The sequence below is a fragment of the Octopus bimaculoides genome, chromosome 1, assembly GCF_046866305.1.
Source record: "Octopus bimaculoides isolate indiv1 chromosome 1, ASM4686630v1, whole genome shotgun sequence".
NCBI lineage: Eukaryota > Metazoa > Mollusca > Cephalopoda > Octopoda > Octopodidae > Octopus > Octopus bimaculoides.
In genome coordinates, this window is record NC_142928.1 from 135922897 (window position 1) to 135949315 (window position 26419).

The following is a 26419-nucleotide window of genomic DNA, read 5'->3' on the forward strand; positions in this document are numbered from 1 at the left end:
GAAGTGAAAAATTTTAAAGTAACTAAAATATTATTATCGAAAATTTGGACAGAGGAAAGCATAACTGAACTAATGTAGTTAGCTTGTGGTATGAAGCTTATTTTTATATTTGGTCTGATTGTAGATTGGTAAAAAGATCTAGATCTGCAATAAATGTTTTAGACATTGTTGTGATTAGTTGGACCCAAGTTGGCATTATGTACCCAATGTCATCTTCCATTTTTTTTTTTTTTTTAATTGTAGTGTGTGTGATTTGAGGGTCATTTGGCAGCTAATCTTGCAGGTTGAGCAAATATGTGCCAGTTCCTTCAATAGATGTTATTTTATGTGATTAAATTTTGATTTTCTTTTACTTTTTCCCCTTTCTTTTCTTTTTTGTATGAATATGTGCTGCTAAAATTTGGGTGCATCTAATATGCCCATGCATATTTTACGCTATCAAATATAGTAAGTAATTGGCAATTCTTTTTATTATTTCTCTGCATTGTAACCAAGATCAAAACATCTTTGAAATGGCACAGTCCACCTAGCTACAGCACACTGCTCTGAGTGGTGAGAACACTCAAATTGTTAAGTATTTCATTAGCATGCAGTGTTGAATTCAAATTTATTTCTTCAATATGAAGAAGTAGCAGCCCTAATGCTTGACCTCCAAGGTAGATTTATCCAAACTTCTCAGTCTGTTTTGCTATTGGATCCAAATCTGGTTTTGATTTTTAGCTGTGTATGATAGCTGATGGATTACTCAACCACTTGACATACCCAACAAAGGGGTTGCTATATAGTTACTCAACCTATTAGAAATAGCAACTAAACTTCCCTCAGTTCACTATCTTTTTTTGATAGAAGGATACATTAGTTAATGTAGTCTCAGATATACTAATCTCTAAAAAATAAAGACAAGATGATCATGGCTTGAACACCATTAATCATTGGTCTGCTCAATCAGAGTTGAGCTGACATGGGGCTAAACTATTACAACAACAACAGCATCTACTAAATTCACTCACAAGGTATTGATTGGCATGGAGCTATAGTAGAAGACACTTGCTAAAGTACTGCATAGTAGAACTGAACTGAAAACAACATGGTTGCAAAGAAAGCTTTTTAACCACACAACTAAGCCTGCATCTATAAAAGAAAAAAAATGTTTTTATCAGTTAACCAGAAGGGTACTGCTTGTTACCTATTTTCCTGGTTTCCAAGACGATAGGAGGAATGGAGTAAACTATTTTTAGATAGAAATATTCTTTACAATTGACTGGATTCTGCTAATATCACCCTCAGAGCAGGTGGTTGTGTTTAATAGGGCAACAAGTTATGTCCACCTTGTACTGTTCACCCAAAAGGTTCCCACAGTTTTCATCGATACAGTTTTGTTCATTAGGTTCAGATTAACTCATGGCTATAAGAGAAAAATTTATCAATATGCTACATAATATATTTGAACCACAGCCATGGCATCACCCATAATGAAATAGATTAAACAACAAATTAATTGTTGAGGCTTAAACTTCATTAACATGAATTTGAGACAGTAATAAGCAGCAGACTCATCAGTGAGCTTCTTGCTCTTTTGTTTTCTGTATCAAATTTATAACTATGATGCCTAATATCATTTAGTTCAAAGCAACTTTGTGGGCTTTTGTTTCTTAATCTTAATTTAAATACAACAAGCATTATAGAAGGGTGTTCTTGAAGATTATTATTATTATTATTTTACTTCTCAGAGCTCTTGGTCTTACTAGCTCTGGTTGATTCTATGAGAGCAGACAACAACCTTTTGTCAGAGGTCTCACGGAGTCTCTTTTCACAAATTCTAAGCTTTGGTATTTGGATGTTAACTTATCGTGGAAGACACTCAACACCCAAGCACTAATCTCTTTACCCATCACTATGTTCTGAGCTCAAATTCCGCTGAGGTCGACTTTGCCTTTCATCCTTTTGGGGTTGATAAATTAAGTACCAGTTGAGTACTGGGGGGGTCATTGTAATGGACTACCCCTCCCCTACATTTCTGGCCTTGTGCCGATAGTAGAAAGGATTATTATTATTATTATTATTATTATTATTATTATTATTATTATCTTGCATACTTAGCTTGTTACTGAAAGTGTCATTAATGTACTAGCTTTGACTTCCTGTGAACTAAGGTGGCATGTTCTTTTTAAGTCTTGATGACTTTGCAAGGACTCCTTGCACTGTCAAGTAAAGATGTTTTCTGAATGTGCTCTATTTTCATTTTTAGTTCTATCTTTTCCAACCACTTTTAAATTTCTTTGCCTATCATAGTTAGAGCACCAACAATTATTGGCACAATACTTACCTTTTCTATTGACTATAGTTTTTTTTAATTTCTCTTTTCAGTGCTTCATATCTCTTATGTTTTCTTTTTTCTTTTCAACAATTCTGCTGTCCCTAGGGCACATATTGTCTATTATCAGGCTCAATTTTTCTCTGTTGTCTACCAGCACAATATCAGGTTTTTTAATGTTCAGTTCCATAATCACTTTGGATCATGTAGTTTCAAAGTTTCTTTGCTGTAATTTTGTATCACACTCTTACAATTTTCTTGCCTTTACCAATATCAATTTGTTACTGGCTTCCCAGTGAACTATTTATTCTGGTAACATTGTCATGCCTTATTTTGTATTCTCTCTGAGCCAATTTGCTGCATTTGCTTAAAATATGTCATTCTGTTTCCAGTTTCACCATACATTCTGTATTTATTAGATTCTGTAGAATGATCAATTCTATGCTTGTCCTCTACACTTGTTCCTATGCTGCACATATCAATGTCTCTATTTCAAGTTTCAGATCACCGTTTTGTAATTATATATTCATCTTTATCTGAGTCTGTGTCCTTTGGTATCCTTCTCAAAAACTGTCCAGGCATTTTCTTATCTTTCCAGTTGTTTCCCATCTTAGTTTCTGTCTTTATTTTGTATTTCATTTTGTCCTGACTGCTCTCTGTAGTAGCCCTGCCTTTACTGCAGCATTTGTTAGTGACTCTTCAAAGAAAACAATAAATAGTTTCAAGAATTTATGAATTAACCACTTAAAGTTAATTTATGTGTTTAGTGGGGAAGGACCACTATACTCGAAATTATATTGAATATTGTGAGTTTGGATGTGCAAGTGAATAACTTGTGCTATAGTTACTTTAATTATAAGGATCTTCTGGGAACTTATTGCTCAACTAGAATTTTTCAAAGCCACCTACAACTTTGTCAGTTTGATGAATCAAACCAAGGGTCTCCTTTGATTATTCCCTGGAAAGAGGCACTTGATTCAAGATTATAGCAAGTGACTGTAGTAGACCATAAAGATTATGGTCTTATTGAAATTAATACACTAAGTATCGATAGCCCATGACTAATTAAGTCTATTGTGCCAAAATTATAAGGCCAGAGTTAAATTACTAGAAAATGTGTATCCTCTATTTTATCAAAAATACCTTTTTCATCTTATTTTAATTAGTGAATCTCATAACCTGCTACTTCATATTTTTCAACTAGTAGTTTGTGAAGTTATGAAAAAAATGATGGATATGTTAAACACAGCATATCACTACATATTCCAAATAGTTTGTCTACAACTATATTTATTCTGTTTAATATAGTGTTTTGGCTTTTGTTTTACTTTTTTTTAACATTTCCTGATTTGTTAAGCTTTTCCTGCCTTTTGCATCTTTTTTGTTTTTGTTTTTTGTTTTTCATATTTGTTTTCTTTAAACACATTTTCTGCTTCCTCCTCCTCCTCCTCCTTTTTGCTTGTACATCTCAGTCTATTTCAAATTTGCATTTTATTTGTTTAATACAGTGCTTATGTAAACTTACTCTCCCATACTTCCTTCTACTTAAAATACTTAAAGTTGATTGGAGATAAATTAAGCTTTTCTTTTTTTTATATTCTCTTCCTTAATTTAAACTTATACCTTTTTCTATGACTAATTCAAACAGATTATTTGTTTATTGATCCAAGGTAAAGGTAAAGTTAATTTTGATAAATCTTAATTGTAACACCACAAGACTTTTAAGTAGTATTAAGCAGCTATCTTACCAATTCGGTTGTTTCTCATGAAAATTGCATTGTGCAAATCTTCTATTTTCTTGTTCTCTGCTCTCATTTCTTCTTAACTTTGGTTGTTTCTCATGAAAATTGCATTGTGCATATCTTCTATTTTTTTGTTCTCTGCTCTCATTTCTTCTTGACTTTTGCTAAGGTGTATGGTTATTTTAGAAACCTATTTGCATACTAATAAGTGCAGTTAACATTTAATTTGTTCTATTCTTGAAAACTGGAGTAATATATTCACTACAAATACTAAAGGCACTATTTATATCTGTAGTTCTTTACAGTATTGTATTAACAGAAGCCTATTTGTATCAGATGAGATATGGTCATATGATTCTTGCTTTTAAAGATCTTAATATTGAATAGCAAAAGTTATTATATATCTAATTAGAACTTTTTCTTAAGTCCCCTTATTACTTGATAAAGTTTATAAACAAATCCTTTTTATGTGCTGAAAGAGAATCTACTGAAGATCAATTTTGAAGTTTTATATTACAAGCATGAAATCTTTTGGATAAAACAGTTAAAGATAAACCATTCTACATGAGAATGAAAAACCAGTAGTTACTTGAAGTGCAAGAAATAGTACTCATATCTCTTTCAAACTACTATCCTACCAGCTTTAAAAATGGAGGACACACTGGATAATGTAGTCCCAGATGTAAAAGAAATCTACAGGATAGTCATGGTTAGAATGCCTTTGATCCTAAACCTGATCAATCAAAGCTGATTTGGGACTAAAACATCACTAGAAAATGGATGCCTGTAAAAGGATAAAGACCCCCTTCAGTGATAAATGGCCATGGGATTGCACCTAGAAAGTGTTGTCATCCCCCTAACCCTAACTCCCCCCCGGGCACAAGTTCAGGGGAGGTTGTTTATGGAAGACCAGCGGTTGCCCATGTATACCAGTCTCCCCTCTCTATGTCACTGATGTTATCTAAGGGAAAGGAAAAGGCTGATACAGCTTGGCACTAGTGACATCACAATTCATTTCTACAGCTGAGTGAACTGGAGCAACATGAAATAAAGTGTCTTGCTCAAGGACACAACACACAGAAATCAAACTCACTACCTCATGATTGTGAGTCCAATGCTGTAACCACTGAGCCATGCACCTACAGATGTATAATTACACAATATGTCCTTTACACTTAACCATTTCAGCACCAAGCTACCTGAGACCACCACTAGTTCGATGATACAAACTTTCTGTTTAAAGTAACCTAAATTAAAATTTTCCATTACAATTTCATGCTAATATTTTTTTTTCCTGGAAGGTCTAACACCCAACTTTGGGATTAAAAACTATACCAATCACCAGACTAAATGTCACTACATTGTACCAAAGATCCCACCCTCTCCATTTAGAGTAAGGGCCCAATATTGTAAGAGCTTAGTGTTCAAAGGATCCCAATTCCACAATGCTTGTCAAAAGCCTCAAAGATCTACAAGGAGTAGATGTGGATGTGTTCAAAGAACAATTAGACAACTTTTTATCTGATAAATTAAATGAACACACATCATAGCAAGAAACACTACAAAAAACAACTCTGTCCAGCTCACTACTTCATCAGGACTGATTCCAAAGATAGGATTGGGAAACATGTCTTAAATAAGCAAGCATTAATGTAGTGACAGTACCCCAGCATGGCCACAGCTTCTGGCTGAAACAAATTATAGAATAGAATAGAATACACCATTTTAATAATAGCAAAATTCTTTTGTTAAATACTTCAATGTTTCTCAGTTACTCAGAATATTTTCATAGAAAGGGCTACAAAAGGGTTAAGCATAGTGAATCACGTTGTAAGACGCATTCTTATGTTAGAAGTTTGGCAACAATAAATAGATGGAATTGTATTTTAGAAATGATTTATAAAAATTAAATATAGAAAATTTAGTAAATTTTTATGGTCCACTGAATTCATTACTAAAATGTCATATTTTCTATTTAGTAATTTGCTTAAGTAATCAAGAGCACAAATTATTTATGTATCAACCAACAGTTGAAATATTTTTATATTACTTACCTATCTTCAAACACTGTATGTTTTAACTTTGTCTTTAAAGAGACAACAACGGAACCTCTTCATGATCAATCGACTTGTTAGAAATTACAGCTAAATATCCCTCAAATTACATCCTACTGTCTTAAAAGAAGGAAAGGACACATTAGGTAGTGTAGACATTCATACTCTTTAAATAGACAGTATGTTTACAGCAGGAATTATTGATCATAGGTTCGCTTGATCATAGCTGACTTTTGGCTAAACAAGCAGGCCTATAACTGACAATAATGGCATTTTTTTCTTATTAATTATTAATTACTAAATTAGTCAGTAAGCAAAATTGTTGAAGTATGGAACAGTTTTCTTACATTCTGAGTTCAAATCTTGCTGAGGTCAACTTTGCTTTTTTCCTTTTCAGGCTGATAAAATAAAATAGAGTCAAGTACTAGAAGTCAATGGCATCAACTAACACTCTACCGTTAAAATTGCTGGCCTTATGCCTAAATCAGAAGCCATTAATTATTAAATTATGAATTAGAGTTGACACTTATTCAATTTAAGCAGAACAGGCTCTTAGTGCATTGTACCTTTCTAAAGCAATATATAATCCTTTCTTTCGAAGAGCATAGGCTCAAAATGTAAAAGACTTTTCCATTTTTCTCGAGTGTTAAACTAATACACTTGCTTGTTGTTCTTACATCAGTCTTCATTTTTTGTTTTCTGTAAATTTGAACTACCATCATTTAACATCCATTGTCCATGCTGGTATGGGTTGGACAGTTTGACCAGGTGTGGCCAGCTGGAAGGTTACACCAGACTCCAGCCTGATTTGGCATGGTTTCTATGGCTGGATCCATTTCCTAATGCCAACCACTCCGAGAGTGTAATGGGCACTTTTACATGTCACCGGCACAGGTGACATTTGTGTGACGCCGGTATCTGCCATAACTTTGATTTTGCTCAGCTTGACAGGTCAGTCATTGTCTCCATGAAGCCCAATGCTCAGAAGGTGCTTTTTATATGCCGCCAACATGGGTGCCAGTTACGTGACACCAGCATCAGCCATGACTATGATATATGTATATATATATAATATGGGTGGCTAATTTGCAATTTTACAACCTAAAGGCAGATGTATATATTTCTGCTTACATATATATATATATATATATATATATATATATATATAGGTGCAGGCATGGCTGTGTAGTAAGAAGCTTACTTCCCAACCACGTGGTTCCAGGTTCAGTCCCACTGCATGGCACCTTGGGCAAGTGTCTTCTACTATAACCTCAGGCTGACCAAAGCCTTGTGAGTGGATTTGGTAGACAGAAACTGAAAGAAGTGTGTGATATATATATATATTATATGTTTGTATGTTTGTCCCCCCACCATCGCTTGACAACCGATGGTGTGTATATGCCCCTGTAAGTTAGCAGTTTGGCAAAAGAGACCAATAAAATAAGTACTAGGCTTACAAAGAATAAATCCTGGTGTTGAGTCATTCAACTAAAGGCAGTGCTCCAGCATGGCCATGGTCAAATAACAGACAAGTAAAAGTAAAAGAGTATATATATATATATATGAGAGAGAGGAAGCGAAAGAGAGAGAGACAGACAGACAGAGGTATTCTGCTCCTATTCAAAGCTTGACCACTTTTTAGATGTACTTTTTCCATACATCCAACAAGCATGTAAGTGGCTTTTGAGTTTCGAGATCTGTTTGAAATTTGCATTACTAAGAGTGCAAGTATGTCTCATCTTAAGTGACACAGTGTTGTTTGTCTTGCCTTGATTTATGGATATTTAAATGCCCTTTTAGACAAGCATGGGACTACCATGTCTTACCACAAAAAGGCATGTGTGTGTGTCTACTGGAATGATCTTTGTATCATTTGGGCCAACTGTATGAAGATGTGAAGTTAAGGCAGCCTTAGAAAGACAAGCTTTACCACACTTTGAGCAACTGAAGGATTTCTGTGTATAGCAAGATGTTATTTTTCCGTAGTTCTCTTTTTATTTTTCTGTACTTTTGTTTGTTTTCTCCAGCATACACACATATATATATATACATACACACGCATACATATATACACACATTTACATTTATACATACACATTCACATCTACACAAATATACATATGTACACGAACACACATTTTCACATATGCACACTTGAATTTTAAATCTGTTTTATATATTTATGCTTTTAAATATTTTCTTTATTGGTGAAAAGTAAACATTACTACAGATAAAATGAATTGTTGGTTTGTTAGAAGTTTCAAATTTTTTCAAATAAATCTTCATCTCAATTCACATAGAAGCCATAAAACCAGTATGTATGAATTTATTACATGGAATTCATCAGTAAGGTTCTGTAAAGTGATATGCAAGTTAACAGCTTTTGTCACTTTTTCCTTATATAAACTACCCAAAACATTACAATTCACTTTTCCTCACTTATGGCCACACAAAGTGTCTTATTTTACAATTTTTATAGTGTAAATATATTTTTGGTTTAAATAAGAATCTATGTAACATTTAGTTAAATTTATTTGATTGCATGTCTGGAGTATTTCTAGATAAAAATTATCTACCATATATTTTATTGTACAAAATGTTAGGTAGCTGCAATTATATGTTTGAAAATATATTCTGAGAACTATTCACTATTAATGTAAGATAAGTTTTATGTTTTCAGTTTGTTTGGTTTTTTTGTTTGTTTTTTTCTTTATATAATGACAGTATGAATGTCTCTTGCACACAGTTTTGAATATTCTAATTTATTATTTTCCATTCTGTGATATTGGTAGATTTTTAGGATTTTCTAATAATTATTAGTTGTTTTATTTATATACTATGTGCTCAAAACAACATTCTAAAGAACCATATCAATTATATTTCTGATATTTATATGAATCTATGTGTATGCATATATAGATCTGATAATGTTACAGAACTTTGTGCTTTTCTTTTTTTTCTTCTTTTTTTTTCTTTTTTTTTTCCCCTTCTTTAAATCACTGAAGAAAAATGTTTAATATAATTGAATATGAATGTGAAAGTAGGGAGACAAACATTAGAGATGAATATTTATGCTTGGTAAAAGAGGAAAAGATAAACAAAATAGTTTAGTAATAAGAAATAATTTAACAATCTTTCTGCTAATGAAATCATTCCATTCATAGTCAGTCAGTAGTTTTAGTTCAGTTTGAATCTTATACAAGAAGAATTAATGCTGAGCTTTAAATATTATCAGATTTTCAAGCTAATTTAATAAGTACCTGAGACAGCGTGTAGGTGGTGAAACCTAAGCAGTTAATCTTATTTTGCTAGTATGTGTACGCACGTGCACACACACACACACTTTGTTGTTGGAATTTGTAATTAATTTTACTCTTTTTAAGCCCTTCTGATATTAAACTGCCTGAGACCATTACCGTTTACATACAGACTTCTTACCTTAACCCTTTAGTATTTAAATTGACCATATCCAGCTCAAATATTCTTCCTGCTTTATGTTCAAACCTGCCAGAGTCAGCCTCTCATATCAACCCTACAACATCACTCTTAAAATAAACAACCACATCATTGAAATCTCAAAGCTACAAGGTAATGCATGACTAATTTAGATCAATGTAAAGAAATAAGCATTACATTTGACAGAACAATCTAAATATTAAAGAGTTGAAGTGAACTAAGTTAAAATTTTCTATTGAAATTTCACGTTAATTTCTGTTTCAAACTCCTGATTATTATGTTCCAAATAATGATTGTTATTTCACTAAATTTTTCATTATTTTAAAAATTAATTGAAGTAAAAGCAGTGTTTTTGGATGGAAATATGGGCTTGAAAGCTTTTCAACTTCTAGATTTTGAAGTGTTAAATGCATGCAAGGGAAATGATAACAGAAGACAGGATTAACTAAAGTCAAAAATATTTTTTTGATATTAGGGATGAAAGTCAACCTTAGGAAAAATCCTTATTTTAAGTTGTAACAATGGAAATCAGCTTTTTAAAAAGATGAGAAGAGTGGAAGTCAACCATTTTAAAAATGTTTTCTTGACTAGGTCCAATTATCTAAAGTTCTTCACATTAGTCTCCAAGTTCCACCTCTACTAGAACTGAACTATAGCCTTATTTAGTCATCATCATCATCATCATCATCATCATTTAATGTCCATTTTCTTTGCTGGCATTGATTGGATGGTTTGACAGGAGTTGCTGGTAGTGGTGGTGGTAGGGGGGGGGGGGGGCATGGCTAGATGGCCTTCCTAATGTCACCCACTTTACAAAGTGTACTGGATGCTTTTCACAGCACCAGCACAAGTGCTTTTTATGTGGCACTAGCACCAGTCCCCAGTTTTACCTTTTGAATTTGCAATTGTTACTGGTACGTTTCCAATGTACTTTGACCATATATTGTTGGGAACTGTATCACCAAAATAAGTTAGTGATCATTCACCTGTCTTAGCTAATTATATCTCTATTGAATATATTTCACACAAATTTGGAAAAACTAGTAAAAGAAGACATCATTTTGAAATCAATATTTTGAAATTTTATTTATTGGTAAATAAAATACAAGTTTGACTGAGACAAAATTAAATCTTTTAATTGACAAAATAAAGAAAAAGTATTGTTAGTATGTCCCTAATAATGATCATGTTTTTATGCAGTTAGATTTTTGTTGCTACACATATCTCGCATTAAATAAAGTTGTGAATTATTGTACATGTTATTACGTGTTGAATATAAACATAATCATAACACTTAATCTTGCTGTTCCATTTCTCCAGATAAAATCTATATTTATACACATTTTTTCATGTATGTATAAAAACAGTAGAAATGGTTTAGAAATGATTTATACGGTGCAATAATTATAACGTTATCTTAAAATTATTTATTCAGTGTAAGATTAATGATTGTGGTCAAATAATTAAATAAACAATTAAATAAAATTAAAGACATTCAACCTTTGTTTATTGTGATTTATATCACATTTCCTGTTATCAACAAAATCTTTCTTTTTATGATATTAGTAAAGTGACACCTTTGGGGTCTCCAGAATTTGTAATTAATTTTACTCTTTGTAAACTCTTTTGACACCAAACTGCCTTTCACTGTTCTTGGTTGCATGTTACTGAGATTTTGAACTAAATTAAAGCCTTCTGTTGAAATTTCATGTTAATTTATGTCCAAACACATGATTATTTTATTTGAAAATAAAGGATTCAAATATTGGCCCAAGGCTAGCGATTTTAAGGGGAGGGGGCAGTCAATCTCAGTGTTCAACTGGTACTTATTTTATCAACCCAGAAAGGCGGCATTAGAACTCAGAATTTAAAGAGCCAGAAGAAATGCTGCTAAGCATCTTGTTCAGTATGGTAACGATTCTGCCTGCTCACTGCCTTATTTTGTTCCAAGATAATGACAACTATTTTATTAAATTCTTCATTATTTTCTAAATTATTTGTAACAAAGACAATGTATTTCAACAGAAATGTTATACCAAAAGAGTTAAACCAATTAGAGAAAACAGTTTCTAAAGTTCTAGATTTTGCTATATTAAATGCAAGCAGTAACAAGAGACAAGATTAACTAAATAAAAAAAACAAAACATTCTTTTGATATTAGGAGTGAGAATCAACTTTTTTTAAAGTATATTTGTGTTTTTATATAGTATCAAAAAATATATATATTACAGAGCTGATTACTTAGTACTTAATAAGAAAGAAAGAAAGGAAGAAAGAAAGAAAGACAGACAGACAGACAGACTTTTACACTAATTTAAATTCTCAACAGCAAATTTCTAAAATTTTGGAAATATTGCCCTCACATTTTATTTACTTGTGAATTAATATTTAAGGCTGAAGGAATTTATTTTTGACTTAAGAGTGTATGTATATAGCATACAAAAATATTTAAAGATAAGAATTTGTTTATTCTGAAATATGGTTTGATATAACTTAGAGTTAGATAAAGTAACAATATATAATGTTAATGATACAGTTTTCCAGTCATTCATTAAGAATGTGTACAGTACAAGGGTAAATAGTCTTGTTTATATCATAGATGGGGAAGAACTGATTAGATTTGCTGTACTCTAATTTATAGCTAACTAATTAACTAACTTCATCAATAAATGTTATATATCAGCAAAATAAATATTTTAATAATTATAATTACTTAATAAAAAACATTTTTCCATGGCTTAGTCAGAAAAAGGAGTAACATCCTTGGCTTTTGCAGGGTCTCCAGAATGATGAGAATGTAAACCAAGATTCATAGATTGCTGACATAGAAAGCAGTAACATCAATGCATTGAGTTATGCCCAGATTGAAAACCTGGCTAAAAATGGGTGGGTTGGTGTTCATTGAGGAAGGTGTTCTTTGGATTGATCTCCTTTGTGTTACCAACTCTCAGTTGTTTTTGAAGCACAATATATCCCCTTGGTCAGCTATATTTTTGCATAAGATTTGAAATGAATGATATTGGTAACTGTTGGTAACAGTTATTTACAGCTATAATGTGATATCAAGACTAGGAGATGAATACACATGTATAAAGCAGGTTTCTTTATGCTTTTTTTCTACCAAATCCATTCAAGGCTTCGGTCACCCTTGAGCTATAGTAAATACACTTTCCCAAAGTACCATGCAGTGAGACTGAACCTGAAACAATGTGATTGCTAAGCAGACTTCTTAACCACACAGCCTTCAGAGATGGTTAATTTATGGTTGAAGTTCTATTTTTATTGATAGAGAGGTTTTTGAGTTTTGTGTATGTGTGTATATATATATATATATATATATATATATATATATACATATATATATATATATATATACACATACACACAACTCAATACTTTTCAGTGAAATTGCCGTAACATTTTGATTTAAAAATTTGAAGTACTCCACTTATGTTAGAAAAATGGCTAAAAGCTTCTTCGTTTTTAAAAAATTTATTAATTACTGAAATTATTATTTAACCTAAAACCTGACAATACATTAAAGTTCATTTTGCAAACCTCTCTCTCTCTCTCTCTCTCTCTCTCTCTCTCTCTCTCTCTCTCTCTCTCTCTCTCTCTTTCTTTCTTTCTCTCTCTTTCTCTCTTTTTCTCTCTCTCTCATCGGTAATATTTCTATTTTATTTGTCTTTTTTCAAGTAAATGCCATGTATAAGCTGTGTTTACCACGTAGATCTGTTAATTATTTCTCCAGGATGTGTATATAATTTTTGTCGCTTATAGATCATTCACCCTAACTTTCCTCATCCTTCTACAAAAGATTGTAACATGCAGTTGTGTAAATGATAAATGAATTTAAGCATGATTATTTACTTTAGTTCATTAAAATCTTAATTCTATCATTTATCTTTGACAACTTAAATAATTTGTTGTTGATCCAAGCTATCAACAAACTCACCCACAAAGCTAATTCTGCAATCAATATTCCTATAGATAACCATGCTACTAGAACCAACAATCCTTAATTCCAACTTTGATAGTAACCATTCATGAAAGTTTAACAATAGTGATAAGGGATAATTTTTTTTTTTTTAATCTCTTATCACTAGTTTTCATGGTGCATGTACAAATATCTTAAAAATACAGGTATCCATTTCCCCATAAATTATCACCACTAAAAAAAACCTATGTAAATAGAATATACAGAGATCAGAAGAATCTTTTATCTTTCACTAGTTTCAGTCATTGGACTACTACAACGCTGTGACATTGAATTTGAAAGGTTCTAGTCAAACAAATTACTCCCAGTACTTAATTTTTATGTGTCCTCTCAGTCTTTTTTTGTCAAACCATTAAGTTAGGGACATAAATAAATCAACAATAATTGTCAAGTAGGGGATGGGAGAGGACAAACACAGACACAAAGCCACACGCATACATATGAATACACGCATACATATGAATACACGCACATACACAGACACACAAATGTCTTCCTGGCATTAGTAGAACACTTTTTATTGAATTCTGATCTTAGTGACTTAGATAAATGTTGAAAAACAGAAATTGTATTTCAATCCAGATATCATAAAATAGCCATCTGTTCACCTAGAATACATCTACTCTTGCCAGTGTATTTAATTTCTATATCAATAAAATATATTTAAAATCTATTTGCTCTACTTTCTGTCTTTTGACTCTCCTGAGTAATAAACTATCTTTTACCTAATAATTGTTTCAAATTTTGGCACATGGCCTGCAGTTTTAGTGGGATGAGGTTAGACAATTACATCGACCCTGAAAGGAGGAAAGGCATTGTTGACCTCAGTAAGATTTGAAATCAGAATGTAAAGAGCTGGAAGAAATTCCACTGGATGCCTAGCTTTTACCCTAGGATGGATAAGTATCAGTGCATGGAACTCTTGATCCTTGAGTCACTCTGTAACTTCTGTCAATTAATAAAAAAACAATATATCTTTTACCCTAAAAATAGTAAACGTTCAGAAACTAAGATAAACTCTTTCATCATTAAATTTTTTTTAAATAAAAGATACATACTCTTACCTATAATATTTTCCCTGGTTAGTCTTTCTTGTAAGAATTATCACACGTGAATCATTAGAAGTTCTGAAATTGTCATCTGTCAAAAATGGCCAATATATGATATTGAGGCAGACAGAGCATGTCAGAAGTATACAACTTACTATCTCACAACTTACCTCAGTGGCATTATCATCAAACTGTCAAATCGCTTTATATCTCTTGCATATTTCAAACAGTATCAACAATGAATATTTGATTGATGCCTTAAACCAGACGATTGTGGTTTTTCATATTCAGTATCATATACACAGATATATGTTGATCTCCTTAAAGGGGAAATATAGGTTTATATTGATTATATGAGTTTCAGCCAACCAGTCAATCTTCTGATTAACACTTTGTTCTATAATGAATATATAGAAATACTGAAATTTTGATCAGGCACAAAAATGATTGTTATAATTATTTTTCTTTTTCCTTTCTGAAAAGCTGGGAAAGATTTAAAAACCAAAATGCAGAGTAATTGTTTCTGTGCTGATCAATGGTTTTTATAGAATTATTTTGTATTGTGGTACTCACTCTAGTGCTTATAAATTGTTATATGAAGGAATATGTATTTATTTATTTCTCAAAAGTGATTTCATGTTTATCATCCCTTGGCCAACTGCCTTCTACTATAGCCCCAAGCTATTCAAAACCTTGTGAGGAGGTTTGGTATGCAGAAACTGAAAGAATCTCATTATATATGTGTGTTTTGTCTTCTTATCTTGACATCATGCACTAGTTGTAAATGAACTTCACCATCATCATATAAGTAGCATCCTTCATTTCTGATCTTCTTTGAAAACATGTCTGACTGTCGGGAAATATTACCTCACTTGGAAACAGGTGAAGGTTGGTGACAGGAAGGGCATCTGGCCTTAGAAAATTTGCCTCATTGCATTCCATCTGATCCATGCAAGCATGGAAAACTGAACGTTATAACAATGATGAACCCCTACTCTAGAGTAGGGGTTCTCAACCAGGGTCCATATGGTTCCTGAGGGTGCATACATGATTTTTGGGGGTCCACGCAACAAAATAGTCAAATTGGGGATCACAATAGTATTTTAAGGGCCCCTGAAAAAATTTTGTTTTAGGTGTATGTATTGGTATGTGTTGCAAGAAACAGCTAGGTTTCTTTCTCTAATGTTTTACAAGGTTTAACCTACACAAGTTAATGTGTGAAAAACGAAATTGGAATTTTGAAAGAAGTTTGTATAAAACTAGTTTTTAAACATCGAATGGCTTTGAAGGTCCTCCAGAATAAAATAGTAATGAAAGGGGTCCATAGATAAAAAAAAATGGTTGAGAACCCCTGCTCTTGAGAGAATGTGTACATTCAACAACTGATAGATTTTAAATTTCAACCTAGCTGGGTTTTAATTTAGCCTCAGTGTTGTCTGAATCAAGCATACTCTCTTATGTAAACTGTTTATATCAGGGCTGTGGAGTCAGAGTCAGAAACAATTAAGGGGCAACTGGAGTCAGTAAAACCAACTCTGATTCCAACTCACAATATCTTTATTCTTTAATATAAACCAGTCATAACATATAGGCCTACTCAAAGTACAAGTGTATGCATATGCTTTATGAGATATGTAGACCACAATCATTTAATTACATAATGAGGGGGTGGAGTCAGAGTTGGAGTCAAAGTTTTTTGTTTCAACTCCACAGCCCTGGTTTATATATCAGTCAGTACTCAGAATAAATTGGCTGATAGTGTAGAGCTGATCCACCACACTGTTGCAGTGTGATGGCCTATGTGCATCAATGACCTTGAGAGCCATGCCAGTAGAGTGCAGGTTCCTGGTAGGACCTCCTATGCTGAACAGATCAAAGGACAGAGGTCAGACTACTATGGACCACCTGTTAGGTAGGGGGGGATCCAAAAGGGGTCTTCAGGAGTAGTGTCCCTGCCTTCCTGAGCTAGTTTTCCATCACATTTCTTAAAAATTGTGGTAGAGGCCTTGATCTCGGGACCCCCCCCCCTGTCTAGAAACTGAAGTTGGGGGTAAGCAAGGGCATACACCCTGGAGAAAATCCAGCTCCAAAAATGCCTTATGATAGCAAAGGAGAATGGGCACCAGCCAGTGACAAAGGTTGGGTGGGCTGCACCTGCCTAACTCGGTTGCTATGGCATTGAGGTAGATCCGGCCACCTCCATTAATGGGGATAAATCCTGGATTTAAATCACTGGACGATGATGTTCCCAGTGGTAAAAATATCTTTGCATAGGACCAACACCCCTGCCTAGAAAAAAAGGAAAGCAAAGTTACAGAAGCATCAATTGCAATTTAAAACCGACAAAACCTGGAGATGGGAGAAGCAGAAAAACAGCTCAGAATCAAAAACATTGGAGAAATGTCATCAATGGCCTATGCTCCTTGGAGAAGAAAGACTTAAGTAAATAGACCTGATAATTTTTATCATAACTACATCACCAGCCAATTTAAAGGGTAAAGACCTCCTTCAGTCATGAATGACTATGTGCTTGCACGTAGGAAGTTACCCTCCGAGGCACAAAGTCCAGACAAAGTTGTTTATAGAAGACCAGCAGTCACCCATGCATACCAGCCTCCCCTTTCCACACCACTGATGTTATCCAAGGGAAAGGTAAAGGCTGATACAGCTTGGCAGCAGTGATGTTGCAACTCATTTTTACAGCTGAGTGAACTGAAGCAATGTGAAATAAAGTGTCTTGCTCAAGAACACAACACAGCCCAGTCTGGGAATCAGACTTACTACCTCATGATTGTGAACCTAATGCTCTAACTACTCAGCCAATTTACTCTAGCATTTAAACTAGCCATATCTTGCCAAAATTTTCTACCTAGTTTATGTTCAAACCAGTCAGATCTGGCCTCTCACACTAATCCTACCATGTCATTCTAAAAATAAACAGTTATCTCATCAAAATCTCAAAGCTACAAGATAATGCATTATAAATTCTAAACATTGTGAATAAATAATGTGAATGCTAAAGGGTTAAAATGCATGATGAGTAAAATTGCATATTATAGGATAATGAAATTAATTATTTTTTAATTATATTTATTATTGCTCCTAAGTGATTTAATGTTATATATTTAGACTCTGAAAATGAGTTTGAAGCTGCTTATATTTTCATATTTGACCCAAAATTTTTCATTTCACAGTTATGGCATATTTAAAACTGAAATATCAAATAAATTAACATTTTCTCTTTATTGTTTTGCTCTTCATCACAATTATTGTGGTTTACATCTCTGCTTCAAAATAAACAAAGGGCTCATAAATTAACTTTCACACCCACCCATGCCTTGTGGCATAATTTTTTTCTTTAATTCATTATTATTAGTCTGTCCTTTTTTTTTTATTTCAGGTTATACGCTGACACACGATGAAGCTGTTTCTTGTTAAACACCACATATGTTACACTGAGTTACATAGAATCATCATTGTGTAAAAAATTATGCCTTTATTAATGGCAAACTGTTATGCATGGTAAGTTACGCTTAATTTTGTTGCAAAAAGCACCATTAATCTCACCCTTCACCCTCAGAATACCATTTTTGCTCATCATCACCACCACCACCACCACCATCATCATTATCATCATCATCCATCCATTTTCCATGCCAGCATGGTTGGACTGGTAATAAATGGGTTTATAATGACTTGCAGAGTGAGCAACCAGTGATGTTGGATGACTCAGTGTCTCCCTGTGGTTATTACTTCTCATTTCAGTCATCTAATTTATTTTGACAGTGTTTCCAATGACAGTATATATAATATATTAAAGAGATTTTATGAAATTATTGTTTCTACTGCGCTGAAATCTATTCTATCCCTTTCAAATGATGAGCTTATATTAAAAGTGCTCTATACCACATGTATGTGAAACATAAGCACCAAAGTAGAAATCTAATTGCAACTGGATAGATATGAAGTGTGTTTGGTTTATTAGATGTGCATCAGCCGTCTGAGACTAGTTTAATAAAAATGAGTCGAGGTGAGGTCAATTCATTGCATGATTGTATTGAAAGAGATATGAAATGCAAATAGATAATGTACATTGGATGGGAAGCTACCTTATGTTGATAATGGAAGGTGCATGTAGTGTAGATTGATTAATTAAGAATTGGCATGAGAGAGACTTAGAACAAATGTTAGTAAGTTAGGTCTCATTAGAGATAATAATATGGATATTTCTTAGAGATGTCTATATTATTTATTATGGAAAATCAATGTAAACTAATGATAAGCTCCTTTTGGATTTTAGACAGATATTGTAAAGTATTTGTACTTACGTACTATCAAAACATAGTTCTGTTAATGGCAACAGCAACAATAAGTGATGGATGAGTAGTGAGGTGTAGGAATGGCTGTCTGATTAAAAAGCTTGCTTTGCAACCATATCGTTTCAAGTTCAGTCCCACTGTGTGGCACCTTGGGCAAGTGTCTTCTACTATAGCCCCAGTCCAATCAATTCCTTGAGAGTGAATTTACTAGATGGAAACTGTGTGGAAGCTTGTCATGTATATGTGTGTCTCTTTGTGTCTGTGTTTGTCAAAACACCCCCTCTTCCATCACTTGACAACAACTTTTGATGTGTTTACATCCCTGTAACTTTGCAGTTCAATAAAAGAAACTGATATAATAAGTATCCGACTTAAAATAAGTACTGAAGTGAATTTGTTCAGCTATAACCTTCAAGATAGTGTTCCAGCATAGCCACAGTCCAAAACTGAATCCAGTAAGAGAATATAAAAGATGAATAGTAGCTGAAACCATTGACAAGCTACTCATAACTTGGAAGGTTTAAGTCATAAAAGGCTAATTGGCTGAGTTGGTAGAATGCCATGTATTATTTATTCTGATCCTCTACACTCTAAGTTCAAGTCCTGCTGAGATCAACGTTGCCTTTAATCATTTTGGCGAGCTGGCAGAATTGTTAGCATGCCAGGTGAAATGCTTAGTAGTATTTCGTCTGTCTTTACATTCTGAGTTTAAATTCTGCCATGGTCGACTTTGCCTTTCATCTGTTTGGGGTTGATGAAATAAGTACCAATTGAGCACTGGGGACAGTGTAACTGACTTAGCTACTACTGGGTAAGAGTATTGATGCGACCACCGAAAAACAAATTAATGTTAGATCCCTATTCCTCGAGTTGGGTTTGAAACCGTATTCTGGTTGTTGAGGACAATGGTATTTCCTTTGTCCTATGAACAAGTACAGTTATTTTTAGCGTAGGAGTGATCGCTGACCTTTTCCGGTCAGCGAAAGTTCAGAAAAACAAGATAGGAATTGTACTGAACTGACCCAGCTTTGAAGGGAGTAAGGTAGCACTATTGAGCTACGGTATTTGTGATAAATACAACAGCGAGAGTTGGGGACAGGGGAATTGGCACGAGCGGTTGGCCCGAGGCAGTTGGCCAGAGCAGTTGGCCAGGGAGTTGGATGAAGAACGTCAGCCAGTGAAGATGTACAGCAGTTGATGTGAAGGCCAGTGGAGCCAGTGAAGATGAACAGAGAGACTGACAGAGAGAGGCTGAGAGAGAGAGCCTATGGTCAGCAGATAGGGACTGAAGCAATGAGAGAGAGGGACAGAGAGATGGAACTGTTGTGGCAGCCAAGAGATTGTAGTAGTCAGTTTGTCACTTCTTGTGGATTATTGCTGGAGCTTTGAAGGAAAGAAAATTCTTGCGGTAAAGGTTTGTGTAAATATTCTTTAAAAAGAGAACTTTGTTAAATGTTTTCAAAGAAAAAGAGATTTTGTTAACTGGTGGAAAAGAAAAGAAAAGAACTTTGATGGGACATGTTAATGGAAAAGAAAAACAACGAAGTGAAAGAACTTTTAATTCGACTTGATATATGAACTCTTGATTGTAAACTTTTGCTTATGTAATGATTGAAAACCTTTGTATTGTTACATGTGCTTAGAACTTTATTGTTACATGTTATTTCAGAATTATTGTTATGCAATATTTTGATGATGATGATGTTTTGATGTAAAAAGTTAGTTCCACTACCCAACGCATGGTCTCCGTGTTATTTCTTCCTCCTTTTGCCTGTTGTCTTCGTTACGTGCTCCGGCTGGGCTTAGTCGTGGCGAACATCCCGACTCACTGAGCGTCGACGTTCGTGCGCGCGCGAGTTTTCTCTTCGTCGAGGTGCTTCGCGTGTGGGCGTTCGTAACAGTATAAAAACTGCACCATTCTGCCAAGCCATATCAAGCTAGTATGGCAGAGTAGGCTCATCAAACCAGTATGATCTCAAGCTCAAATTCATATCAGACCATGGTTGGTGGAGAGAACATGCTGAGGCCTTCGTCCTGCAGTGGACTGAGCATAGGTAACCCAGTCTAATCCAAAAATGCCCCAATACAGGACAGTTGAATAGTGAATTGGTAGAATTGATAGAGTATTGGATGATATGCCTTGTAGTATCTTTTCTGGTTCTTTGCATTCCGACAGCAGTGCCTTCAATGCCGCTAGTGCAAAGCTGTGTTGGCCCAAATCAGTGACATTTACCTTGGAGAATATTGGTAGTCTAGAGATGGGAGATTTGCATGCATGGGTGACTACCAGTCTTCCACAATAGACATTTCAATCTTGACTTACAGATGCCTAGTATGTCATCGTCATCATCATTATCATTTTAATGTCTGCTTTTTCAAGCTTGCATGCATCGTATGGATGCATGATCACCTGTCACCAATGATCACCTGTTTCTAAGTAAGGTAATATTTCTCCCAGAAATAGGGTAGATTGAAAACGAAAGTCACTGCTTGCATGACATTGACACTTGTTTAGAACTATCACATCATGTTTAAGACAAGGTGACAGTAACAAACACACACACATACACACATGTTTTTATGCTGTGTTTACAGCTCCAGGTACTTATAATTATGGCAGGCTTTTTTTTTAGTTTACATCTATGATATTTAAAATAGTTTCTGTCCACCAAATCCACTCAGAAGACTTCAGTCAGCTTGGGACTATAAGAGAAAATACATACCAAAAGTGTCACACAGTGGAACTGAACCTGAAATCATGTGGTTGGAAAGTGGACGTCATGGAACCACACCTGCACATGATGTATATTTGGCATATACAAAGCAAAAGACTGGTGCTGATCTCGTAGCAATATTACTTTTAGAATAGCTGCAAAAGAAATTATTTTTCTTTGTCACTCTCTGTCCATCTCCCTCCCTCCCTCTCTTCATGTTTATGTTTTGTGGACATTTAAAAAAAAAATATGATTTTCTATTTTGAAGTAATAGATTTAGTCATATATATATATATATATATATATAAATAAAAGAATTATGATTTTAAAAAATCTAGTTTCATGCAGTGCAAACTTCAGCATAAACGTTTCCAGAGACAATATTTTTTGTTCTGTGCTTATAGCTCTTGGCATTTTTAAGGAAAAAAAAATTGCTTGAAATATCAAATGTCTGTTAGTGCTTGACTACTTCAGTTACATTGTCATTTTCAAATTGTAGACCTAGCTAAATGCTAAGGATGTCCTCTTATGTGCTACAGAACTTCTTCTATTTTCCTTAATATTCAATATTGGTTACTTTATAGATAATAATCTAAAATGCTTATTAATATAATTTTCTATTATTGTAACTAAGCCATCGGTTTAGAAGCAGTCAAATAGAAATGGTATTAAAAATGTTTTTGTCCTTTTTTTTGAAGGGTGTTTTTTTTTTTGTTTTTTACAATTTCCATTAAATATGAAATCAATTAGTCATTTTTTTTCTCTTTTTGTACATCTAGGATATTTAGAATATTGCCATTTAAAATATGTTGTGATTTTAAAGAATGAATTACTGAGAGTGATATATTTAATAATTTACTGATATGCAGTGTTCTAAACCCACACAATTATTTTTACCAGCATAAAATATCATCACCATTGTTTTAACGTCTACTTTTCCATACTTGCATGAGTCAGTGGAGTTTATTAAAGCACATTTTCTACAGCCGGATATCCTTCATGTTGGCAATCTTTATTTCCAAGTAAGGCAATATTTCCCCATGACCAGAAATGTTTACACAGAATATTGGAAATGAATGACAGTTATTTACAACAAAGATCTGACTCCATAGGGAGACAGAAACACATTCACACTCACGCATACATACACATATCTGTTAAATATAAACTCATGATCTTTTACTTTGTTTTTATAAGGAATTACATAGCAGCAATATTATACAAAGAAAGGGCAACAGGGTGGCAAAATCCATTAGCATGCTGGGCAAAATGCTTCACAGCATTTCATTTGTCTTTATGCTCTGAGTTCAAATGCTGCCAAGGTCAATTTTGCCTTTCATCCATTTGTATTGATGAAATAAGTACCAGTTGAACACTGGGGTCAATGTAGTCGACTTTCCCCTCCTCCAAAATTGCTGGCCTTTTGCCAAACTTTGAAACCAATATTATACAAGGTAGAAACAAAATAGGTAATTAAATGATGAAATAGATCACTAACCTATTAGTCTTGAGTTCAAAACACACTGTATGTATTTCATTGTATTCTGAACAATATTTGTCCTACTTTGGACAGAAGGCCTAAAATGCCAGCTAATTTAACACGTCCATCTGAGGGTTGACTGTCTTTTCGTGTGTAACAATCTCTGAACACATTTCATCTAACTACATTCCTTCCATAATATAACTGTTCATCAAGGGGTACAGGTGAAGAGGTTTCCCAGTAGACTCACTGCCAAATAGAGCAAAGGGCCTGAACTGATGAGAGGTTGCTTTTCAGCTATTATATCATTGTATATAATCACATATCCTTCTTCCCACTGGTTTGTGCTGGTGCTACAGTGAGTACAGGATTTTGTGAGGCTTTCCTGCAATCACACTGACCTCTAGCTTGAAACACAATCCCATATCCTCTATTTCTAACTCGTCTGTTATTTTCTTAATTTTAGTTTATTCCTTATAAAACTATTTCCATCTCACACACCATCAACTCTGGCTGTGGTACATACATACTACATACATACATACATACATACATACATACATGCATACATACATAATGGAGATGTACTTGTATAGCAAGTGACCTGACCTGAGATCATGTGCTGAAATAAAAACAATTGCAGCATGGAAGGTGTTTATAAGCCATGCTGCATGGAATTTTGTCAGTAAACAGGTCACAGTCTCAAAGCGACGAAAATATTTTGGCAAATTAAATTCAAATGTTGAAGTGAATCTAAAGGTTTTTGTGTGTTTTTAAATGGCTTATAAACACTTTCCATGCTGCAATTGTATATATATATATATATATATATAGTCAGTTAATAAAAAAAAACATGCATCAGAAAGAAGTACACTCTAAAGAATAGTGCAGTAATTATTACAGTGAAAATTTTGTATCTTGGACATAGAGTGGCTGCGAAACCTTGGGTAATTCTATGTCCAAGATATAAAATTTTTGTTTGATGCATGTATATATATATATATGATGAACTTCCACACAGTTTCTTTTCATCTGCCAAATTCACTCACAAGGCATTGATTGGCCCAGGGTTATAGTAGAAGATACTTGCCCAATATGTCACATAGTTGACTGAACCCATAATCACATGCTTGCAAATCAAGGTTCCTAACTACACAGCCATGCCTGCACCTGTTACAGATTCTTTTTGTCTTAGAATACATGTAAATTTATTCAAAGTACTATGATGTTGTAAATGTGTATCACAATAGTTGCGTGGGTTGGTGTATGTGCATTGGTATTCACAAATGGGTATCTCTACAAGGTTTTGTGTATAATTGTCCTTTACATTTCATGGAGTTCATTTGATTCTTTAAGCTGCTGTCATTTATATTACAATGTGGTTTAGATCACAAGACAATTAATGCAACAAAAACTGAGCAAGTCACCCACAGACAGAAAAACAAATAACCTCAACATTGTTTTCAATTATCATATGAGTAGGCTGTCATTTTTAGATTACAACAAAAATACTGACAGCGTGATGAAAATTTTAATTTCTTTCTTACACTACAATCTACAAGTCAAGGGATTTATAAACAAGAACTTTTGAATTAAGTATACTTCTGAATGACATTAAATATTTTAACTTACACAACATGAGTATGTTAATTTAACAATTTCTAAATTCTTTTCATCATCACAATCATCATCAGCATCATCATCAGCTGCAGCAGTAACATCAGCAGCATCATTTGATGTTTGTTCCATGCTGAGATGTGTTGGGCGGTCTGATAGGATTCTGTGGGCCCAAGGACTGCATTATGCTCCAGTGTCTGCTTAAACATGGTTTCTACAGGTAGATGCTCTCACTAACACCAACTGCTTCACAGTATGTTCTGGGTGCTATTCTTCATACCAGTTCTAGTGAGGCTGTCATGCAGTTTGAAGGGATACAAATCCAGAGGGGGTCAAAACTTATGCTTGGAAATCATGGGTAAAAGTATGAGAGAAGAGGCTAGAGTTGAACAGGTCTCTTACTATTGAGGAGCTGCATGACTTCTCATTTTAGAAGAGAGTATAGGAGTGATTGAGTGGAGTCAGTGTGAGTGGAGCAGATGAGTAGAGTGAGTTGAGAAGATTGAGTGCAGCAATGAAGTGGGGCTGACAGTGCTGAACAGCAGAATAGTGATGAAACAGTAAACAAGAGAATGATGTGAATGTGATGATGTTGGGTAGATTGCAGTAGTGGGTAGAGAAAAGAGAAACAGACTTAGTGCATGAGGAGGGTGAGAAACATATGGTGGTGGAGGAGGTGATCAGTCAAGTGTGGGTGGAGAGAAGAGAATCAGAAAGTAAATTAAGCAATTCATTGTATATTTTCAAACTGAAAATATATTCTATGAAATAATTTTCTTTAAAGAATTTATTAAAAATAGTACTTACTTGAAATGAAAGGTCATTTGTTCATAAACCATTTATATAATTTTTTTTCTTATTATGGGAATAGGTATAGATATGGCTGTTGTGGTTAAGAACTCTACTTCATAACCACTTAGTCTAAGCTTCAGCCACATTACATTGCACCTTGTGCGTATGTCTTCCATAACAGATCAGGCCAAACAATGTTTTTTTAGTGAATTTGGTAGACAGAAACTGTACAAAGCCTATCATATGTGTGCGCGCTTGTGTGCATGAGCATATTTGCATAAATATTTGCATCCTGCACTTTGGAAGTTGAGTGGAATTAAAATTGTTTTACTTGAAAATAGATAAGGGTTACAACAGGAAGGGCATTCAGTTGTGAAACAATACTGCAATAATGTATTCATACAACCCATGCTACCATGGAAAAATGAACATAAAAACAAATGAATAACTGAATGTTAAGCTCATATTTATGTTTCTGAAAGATTGCACAATACAAAACTCTTCTATATATACCATATTTTAATGTGTATAAGGAACCCCCTAATTTTTGTGATTTAAAATTTGGAAAAAAGGTTTAGTAAGGGATTATAGTACTATCCATGTATAAGAAACTCCCATATTTTTTAAACCTAATTTTTGACAAAAATGGGTTCCTTATACACGGTAAAATATGGTAATTATGTGATCATTCTGTGATGTTTCTCTCACTCAATAACTTTGACAAGCTTTGAGCGTTCATGTTAGATCACATGGGATGCCCATGTGTTGTTCACAAATCATTCTGCTAAGCATGCAAGATACATATTTATTTGAAAATCATTTCAAGAAAACTAGTAACAGTTTAATTAATTAAACCAAAGTCAATGCCCTTTCATACACACTGCC

General features: G+C 33.9%; 1 protein-coding gene across 27 annotated transcripts in view; it reads left to right on the forward strand.

The window, feature by feature from the left end:
* LOC106871495 (anion exchange protein 3) overlaps positions 1–26419 on the forward strand; it is a 746335-nt gene that overhangs the window by 350496 nt on the left and 369420 nt on the right. For 23 of the 27 annotated variants that reach the window (XM_089359039.1, XM_089359081.1, XM_089359088.1 and 20 more), the window contains one exon: positions 18013–18134. The exons of the other annotated variants lie outside the window; for them this stretch is intronic. The gene's annotated coding sequence lies outside the window, so the exon portion shown is untranslated. The remainder of the gene's footprint in view (positions 1–18012; positions 18135–26419) is intronic. 27 annotated transcript variants of the gene reach the window in all.